Source organism: Varanus komodoensis, unplaced genomic scaffold (genome assembly GCF_004798865.1).
Source record: "Varanus komodoensis strain SLA01 unplaced genomic scaffold, ASM479886v1 scaffold6_4, whole genome shotgun sequence".
NCBI lineage: Eukaryota > Metazoa > Chordata > Lepidosauria > Squamata > Varanidae > Varanus > Varanus komodoensis.
In genome coordinates, this window is record NW_025336347.1 from 5,664,762 (window position 1) to 5,674,053 (window position 9,292).

Genomic DNA, 9,292 nt, shown 5'->3' on the forward strand with positions numbered 1-9,292 from the left:
AGACAGAGACGACAGAGAGTGTGCTACTGGCACTGAAAGGAAAAATGACAAGTTTCCCCTCTGCTGCACTGGTAAGTTTGGAGAGCTCTGTGTCCCTGGCAACTCTATTTCTGTGCAATGCAAGATGACAGTAAAGAGAGAAGTATGGTTGTCTCTTGAAAAATGTCGTGTCCTGGAATAAGGTCCAGGCTACATTTTCACTCTCATATCTATAATCAAACAACAATGTTAGAAACTTCTGAATGAACAGGAAGCCTTGCAATTAATTTTCGGATCTCCGTGAAGTCTGGAGGAACTGCAGCAGTGCTTCTGAGTGTTACTCTAACCTATAGGAAAGGTTGTGTCTGCTTTAGCAATTAATATGGATGGGTAGACGGAGCAAATGTCTGATATTAGCAGATTAGGCTAGGAACGTCCTGGACTATATTTGAGGGAAAGTGGAATTGAGACTTTATTATTCAGTTCCATGTTGGATCACTGCCCTCTACTGTTTATTTCTTGTATTCAGTCAAATTCATGAAGGCTTTGTGCTCAAATTGGCTGGTACCAGCTAACAACCATTCAGGTTCCTATTCAAAGTCAGCACATTGATCAGTGCTCTTAAAAAGGAAAGGAAAATGTAACATGCAATGCATTATCAGAAAATGAGTAACACTCAATCCTTCCTGATTTTATTTAGAAATGAAAGATAACAAACAATTGTATTCATGATAATAACCTTGGCTGAAAATCAAGGATTTCTAATTTTCTGCTGCTGCACAGCTACGAATAGATCTTCCTCCTAAGCAAAATGGATCTGGTCTGGGCCATAATACATCAATAGCAGCAGCTTTCTTGCATCCAATTACACTCCTTGTAAGGCTGACGCATCATGTTGGCAGGCATTCGTCCCTTCTCAGTGCTCAGCTGATGCGCAATCTTTCTTCAGGAGAAGATTGGATGACTTTCGGATTACAATCCCATCTCATTGCTGGAATAAATACACTAAGCATACCAGACAAAGCAAATTCATTTCTTTGCATTTCCTGACCTGCTAATTTATGCAAATACCTATGAAAATAGGCAACTTTTTTGGGTGTGGGGAGACTTTCTTTGTAGCAGTAAATATGGACTCTATCTGGGCATTTCTGTTGTGTCTTGGGCTGTGATGTATTTGTACCGTGATGTATTGTCATTTTTCTCCATCATGCCTTAAGTGGTTTAACACTGCTGGAAACCAAACCTGATGCTCATATCAGCAGTTAAACACCCTTCACAATTTCTAGCGGTACTTAATTTTTAAGTTTCAGATTTTATTTATTTAAAATTTTTGTATCCTGCCCTTTACAGGGTCTCAGGGCAGCAATTGAAGGCACAAGGAATGGAGCGGCTGTTCATTGTGTGCATGCCTATTTCAATTAACCACACTCATACTTTCCTAGTATTCATAGTAGTTTAAAAGATCTTTTTCACTTTGTTAAAATCTAGCTGTGCTTGAAAACCTTCATCACAGCTAAAAAGGATCCTACAGAACTTCATTTTTTAAATGTTTAGCATTGAAATTATTGTTACATTTATACCCTGCCTTTCCCCCCTCATCACAAAGGTGCCATGCATGATCCTCCTTCTTTGCATGTTATCCTCACAACAACCCTGTAAGGTTCTATGAAGAGGCCATGGCTGGCGCAAAGTCACTCAGGTGAGCTTCAGGGCCAAGAGGGAACTAGAACCCAAATCTCCCACCTCAGAGTCTAGCATGTACACCACTGCACCATCCTGGCTCTATTATCAAATGGAGTATATTCGACAGGAAGTTAAGGAGATCATTTCCATAATAAGTATTGCTTAGTGCTTATTTCGTGGAAGCCATACAAGCACAGAAGTCCTAACAGTGCACATTCATCTGACAAAAAGGGGCGGACTCTTAGCGTGGAGTGTTTCTGCTGACAGGTTAAGACACAATTGTTTGCTTGGGCATTTCCTGACCACTTGCAAGGCCAGCTATCCCTGGTTATTTGAATTGAATTGCACTGTTTCATCACTGTTTCATTAATTGGTTTTATGGCACTGTATTATGTTTTTAGCTTTATAATGCGATTTTTTAAAACAATGAGACAGAGTATAGAAATCTTTTGAAATGAACCCTAGTAAATGTGCAGGCCTCATTCCTAGACTACACATGCACTCACTTTCTACTTAGAACTTTACTAAGCCATTTGTACTATTAGATGGGAGAACTACTTTTCCTGTCTTTGGGTAGGATTGCAAGAGTGACTGGTAGGAAGAGCCATGAGGACCTTGTGGAACAAGACTGTGATATGAGAATCAGCAGTATGAATGCCTGCTATTACCAGCCCGAGCCCCTCCTAGAAAATCTATAGCAGAATTATACCAAATTAGGAAAGGGCTCCTAGAAAAACAGATTGCCACATTGCTCTCACTCTGGTAAAAGTACCATCAGTTAAAGGGGGGGGGGGGGAGGAGACACCTCTTGGCCAACCTGTGAACAAATCAACAGACAACAAGGTTGACCATCAGTCTGGATGGCTTTCAATGGAAATTAGGCAAATTCATAGAGGAAAGATTCACCAATGGCTTTAAGCATGATGACTACATGCTGCCTCCAAGATCAGAGAAACTGTGCTTGTGAATACTGCCCCAGAATGCCTTTGAATATGTTGGAGGCAACCTATGAAAGTAGAAGTGGAACAGGTGGTGCTCCCAGGTGCTGCAGAAAGGCTAGGCATCATTGGCATCATCATCATCATCATCATCATCATCATCATCATCATGATCCTGCCCCATAGTCAAAGCTCTCTGGCAGTTTTCACCTGCTTGAGGGACAGCTGGCATGTAGGGTGGGACTCATACACATGCTAATGTTCCTCTCATTGAGCATTCGTTGGCTTGGACCCAGGATCTTTCTTCCTCCAGCAGAAGGATACTACTTATGGAATGGGAAATTTTATCCTCTCCTCTCTATTCCCAACACCCCACATCCTGTTGAGGAGACCCACCAGGAGAGCCGCACTGAAAGCACTGAAAATGCAGAAATCCCATTTAACAAACAGCATCTCACAATTCTGGATCCAACCTGTACTGCCCAAGCAGGGAAAAGATTGGAACCATTGGAGAGCCATCCCAAACATCTTCAGAAAAGCCTCATGGTTCTAATAGGATCCCCAAGCTGCTTCTTGTGTCCAGCACAGAAATAGGTAATCAAAGTCAGTCTGCACAATTAAGTGTTTTCAGAATGGCTGGACAAGCAGACATTTGCTATTAAGTTGGTAGCACTGGAGATCGCAGTCCAAATTTCCATGTGAAGAATGTGTCCAAGGCATTGCCTGGAGTTGGGAAGGGGGCAGGTGAGTACTGATGGCCCGGCACTTCCTTAACTATATACACTCCATAGGACCCAAAGCTTGGTTTTATTAATAGACACACCATGAGCCATTTGTGCTTCTTACAGTAAAGAGGGGATCTTGAGGATTATTTTCTCAATTGCCTACTTCAGCTCAAAGAGAATAAGACACAATCCTATAAACACTTACCTGGAGCTAAGGATTAATTGATTCAATGAGGTTACCTTCTGAGTAAGCATGCAGACAATTACACTGTGAGTTTTCTTCCTTCAAGTTATGCAGGTAATAAAGAAAAGTTGCTTAAGAATCCTTTTACCTAACTGTGTGAGCTCCATCCAATACCTTTTCACCTTCACAGTGAAATGGAAGAAGTTTTATCTCCTATCCCTCTTTGCTGATAGGTATCTGCCTGAAGAATGAGGGCTAGAAATGAAGCAGTAAAAGAGTAATGCATATTAGGTGTATAATACACAACAACAGGTGTGCAAAGATCAACTAAAAAGCAATGAATTTATGGCTCAACTGTTTGGAACACAGGAACCATATTTTTTGTTACCCAGATGTTCCTTGGAAATTACATATAGACCAACGTTTTCAAACATCTGCCAGCCCTATCTACCCTTCACTACCAAGCTGATTTGTCTTTTTTCACTTAGACATATCCTGACAGCTGAAAACTTGCACTTAAAGTGAATGAGGGGGAAATATGCTTTCCGTGGAACTGAGTCAGCACTTGTACAACTAACCTCAGAAAAAGGGAAAGAACATCTTCAGAAATGAAGTTCCTTCAAGTACAGTATGTGCAAACAGCCTTGTATGGAAAAGATGGATAGGAATGATTTTTACAGTCTGAAGTGAAGCTAGTTAATGTGGAAATAAGAACCACTTGAGTTTCAGGGGACTAAATAATAACAAGACTTACAATCGTAGCCTCACAGTAATCAGCAAAGGGAAGCCAGATTAGCAGCTCCTGAAAGGGTGAGCTTCTGCTGAATATGAAACCTGCAAGAAAATATTCTTGATGTTGATAAAGTCAGGTGGATGTGGGCAGACAAAGAATGGAAGAGGTGCCCTCCTGGATCAGAGCAAAGGCCAACGTTACCCACAGTGATCCACCAGAAGCCCAGCTTAGAACTGCCATTCTACGCGTGAAATTAAAGCACCCCAAGAGAATTATTTTTTTCCTTTCCCACTCTCCTGTTAGCCAGACCTGCTGCAGGATCAGACTCCAGCTCCAGAAAGGCAAACTGAATGCAAGAACTCCTGTTTATTTTTTACTAGGGCTGGCTAACCCTTCAGCCAGCTTCTGAAATACTGCTAATATTGCCAGCTGATGTCCACCTCTTCTGAACAAATGGGGAATTATACAAAATTTAAAAAGTAATATCTCTTCCTTTTCTGTCCTTTGCCTCTAATACCAATACAAAGTGCGAGGAAGGGGGATGGAACATTCAAAGACCAAATGGGAGATAATGTCATCAGGAGAACTCTGTCAAAATAAAATTCTCCATCAAACACAAATCCTGACAGATCAAAGTCAGTGTAATGTATGCACAAAAGCCTGAGGAGAGATTTTGTGTCACATGAAACCAAAGGAGCTCTAGGGCCTAAACCTACACCGTGGTCACAAAAAATGCATGCTTAACTGAGCATAACTCCAGAGCATAATTAGCAGATGTGCCCTTCAAATAAAGCAGATGATAAATGAGTCAGTTCTTATGCAGCAGCAGTCCTAACGTTTTAGGAGACCTCCTGCTCTTTTTTTTTTTTTTTGAGACTTCTCCCCCTTCCATCACTGTAATTTGAACATGCCCTGCTCAGTGGGGAATCCTAGATCTGATCACAAAAGCATATTCTAAAGAATTCTGTATCATCTCTTTCGGGACAACAAGCCCACCGCTGCTAATTGCCAGCTTGACTGGTATGTAACTTCCCCTTTCTGCCCACCTCCTCATCTTTCTCCAGGCTTTCCCGAGCTTTGTGTCTGCAGTCTCCTAGGACCGGTTGTGCTAGGGGGAGTTCCAGTATATCCTAAATGATTCAAGGAAATGAAAGGGGAAAACAAATCAATGCAAGGAAAACCTGCAAGAATGCAGTAGGGACCGTTTGTTGTTGTTTTAGCTCTACATTCCTTTCTTCCTTCATTCCAGGTTTCAGATTTCTGGTTGCTGGGTTTGGTCTGGGGGTTTGTCCCCTCCCTCTTCCTAACAGGCAGGTTGTTAGTTATGAGCATGCAGCTATTAAAGCATCATCAATGAATTTGCACCATTTATTTCTTCCCAGATGCAAAAGTGAATTCAGTTTGCAGCTGGACAAGCCATCCATTTCTGAGCTTGCAACACATTTTCAAAAACAAAACTGCAATTGAGAGCATGCATACACTTGAAAAAAATGTGCTTTTCCAAAATGTGCACAAAATGCAACACTTGTCAATGGGCATGTGGGTTCATAGTGTATTTATGTAAAAATGCACACCTAGACATTTGTATTATGTTACATTAAAAATCTGTAGTAATTTCTGTATGGAAATTGCGGTCTCATGCAGAAATGGGATGGATTGATCTTATCTTTAAAAAAAATCTAAAAATTGTACTCAAAACCAGGTCCCTTGATAACCTTTTCTTTTTGATGTTCTTTGTGTTTCTTATTGTTTATCATATTAAATAATTAAATAATGAAATGAGATTGACAGATCTGTCCATTCCTATATTTTGTGGCCACTGAGCATGTACACTGGGCTGTGCTTCTTTTCTCACCTTGGGGCCCTCCCCCTCTTACATTTATTTGCCATTCTGCAAGCTCCCAGGCCTGTTCATATTGGTGTACTGTGTGTAGCTTGAGGATATAAGGGATTTTGTAAAATCCATTTCCATCTGTGTTTCTGGGATTGTATTTGTTCCATTACTCTTTCTGTTTTGTTTTGGTTTGGTCTAGTTGTGGGGGGGGGATTTCATTTTGGGACCAGGATACCTAAAGGAATGTCTCTTTCCCTACAAGCCCACCTGCCCCTTAAGATCTGCAGCGGAAGCCCTGCTCTAGGAACCCTCCTAGAAGGAGGTAAGGAGAGAACAGACTCGGTGGAGGGCCTTCTCTTCAGTGGTGCCCCGTCTATTAAATGTTCTACCCAGAGAGGTCTGCATGGTGCCAACATTATATGCTTTTCAGCTCCAGGTCAAGACCTTTTTATTCTTCCATACTTTTAATGTTTAATTGTAACTATGTTTTTATGCTCAGTTTGTGGATCATTTGTATTATTCGGGTATCTACATATTTATGGGATTTGAATTGTAAGCTGTCCTGAGACCCACGCGATATTGGACAGGGTAAAAAAAAAAAGCCCAAATAAATAAATATTTTTTTTTCTTGTTCTAATGTGAATATACACATTTTTTTAAGGTCCACAAGTTCATGGAATCATCATGACTTGGAAAGGTTGGTTCACCATAAAAGCTTCAGGTTGGAGTCATAGAAATCCAAACTGATTTGAAGACATGGCAAGCTTCACTGACATCCTTAGTATGTCTGTTTCTAAGGGAATGCAGTCTGTGAAGTATTTTGCTATCAGTCTGATAGCCTCCCTAACAATCATTTTCTTAATTCCGAGCAGCAACAGCACAGCTGAAGCAGAATTCTGGCCATCCAGAAGCCCAGTCCAGACCTCTGGGTTTCTGCAAAAGACCGCACTTTCTCCCACCTCCTTTCCTCTGACGACCAATGAGAGCAGGGGTTCCTAGCAGCTTTGTGCAGCTTTTCCCTACCATAAAATGTGGACACTCTTCTCCCAAGACTTAGTTATTCTCAGAAAGCACTTTAAGCTATAGTAAAATGCTACTTTGGTTTCCTTTTCAATTCACACCTTTTGCCTTCATGATTCCACAGGGGAAACCACTGACCCACCTTTTATTAAATTATTTAATTTAGTTTTGAATTCATATGCCACCCACTAATCCAGATGGATTCTCTAGGTTGCTTTGCTGCTGTCCATGTCCAATACTAAACCAGACAATACCCAAGAAATGGGCTTAGCTGCTTCATTGATCTAGTTGGTACTGCTGGCCCAGACCCAGACACATCTGACCTGCAATCAATTCCATTTTGGCCCTGCCCGCAAGCCAGGCAGAATCATCTGCCATGAACGATCAAGCCTACTGAAACATCCACAGAACTCTTGCTAACTTCCACATCCTCATAGTCATTGGAACATAGGAAATTATCTTGCACTGACTCAGACCATTTCCCTATCAAATCCAGTATTGCTGACCCTGACTGGCAGAAGCTCTCCAGGATTCCATGCAGAACTCTGTCCTAGCTCTACTAGAAACTGAGCTTAGAACTTCTGTGTGGCTACAGGTGCTCTTTCCCAGAGCAATGGCTCTTCCCAGGCTAGGCCCCCTCATCCATTACCACAGAGACCAGCTAGATTGGACCAGTCCCACCACTTGCCACCCAAGGCCCTGGGTTAAGCACCAGTCTCCAAGAGCACAAACCCCTCTCTCTTCTCACTGTTGACTTGGTTCCCTTAGTTTCTCTTTCAGGCAGGCATGACCAAGGGGAAAAACAGCATATTTATGCTCCATTCCCCTGCCAATAACAAAGTCTTAGAAAGCCATTCTGACCTTTTAGAATGGGAAAAATGGCACGAAATTGGATAAGCTACCCAAAGACTGGTAGGTGGGACAAAAGGACTGCAGCCAGGGAAAGTGGGTCTAGTCCTCTGAAGTCAGCAGAGGGCCAGATTATGATCCTAAGAGAGCTGGATTTGGTCCCCAAATCCTGTGGTCCTGCACCTTGTTTCATGTGATGGTCACAGAAGATGAGTTGAGCCTCACTTTAGTTATTTTCTTTTGTTTTGTTTTAATTCTAGCAACATTGCTTGGGGAAACACTGTGCAACACATAGCATAAGGGGAAAAGGCACTTGTTTTCTCAACTGTTCTGAAATTCAAACTTTTATAACTTTGGACTCAGCCAGCAAAGGTGCTGAAACACCGATAATGCTGAGAGTGAGCAGATTGTGTGGTGTGAGCCAGCTCATTTAGAGCATGAATTTTGCTTTTCTGCAGGAATGTGCAGGGTGAGCCTGGGGCAGGGCTGGCAGTGATCACTCTGTGCTAGCATCACAGAAGTGTCCAGAGAATAAGAAAGGGGAAGAAGGGAAAGAGAGCCAAGCTAAGAATCTGTATCTGCATGAAACCACCAAGACCACTGTGTACATTGAATGGCCCTCCTCTTGGTGGGGGGGGGGTTAAGTTGAGGAGCTGCCATGGGAAATGCTAGGAGAATTCACCTTGCAGGTATTTCTCCAAGTCATTTGAAAGAGGAAAGAAACAGCTGGAATTAGGAAGTGAATAACCTGACATGCAAATGTTGCAATTTCTTTTTTCTATTGTCTGTTAATGACACAAGCTTGAAATTGAATCTGGACCCCCAAGAGATGAAGAACTGGCAGGCTTTGTTTACATTGTTGAAATCAGTATTTGTTCTCCTTCTGGAAGAAGGTAGAACAAAAAGTCTTTAAGAGAGAGAGACCCAAGACTGATTGATTACTCATGATGCCCCTGAAAGCCTCAATTAGTCAGTCTGAAGAAGTCATACCTAATTTTCAAAAGTATAATGACCATGAATTTGATGCAATGAGTTCTGGTATTTTCCTAATTCAAACCAAGATTTACTGCAAGTTAATTTTATAATTTCTGCTTCTACATGAATGGAATAACTAAGCAGCCAAAATCTGTCGTTTGTTGCACTTATGCATAAGTTGGTTGTCACCCTTCCATTATGAAAAGATGTAGGATACCTTTTAATGTTTCATCAGTTTTATTGCTTTTATCTATTTTATTGAATGTATTTCTACATGCTGGCTTAGCATTTGTAATTCACCCAGAGAACCTTCGGGTTATGGGGCAGCATAGAAATAAAGTGAAATAAATGAATGAAGCAAAATTGCTGTTT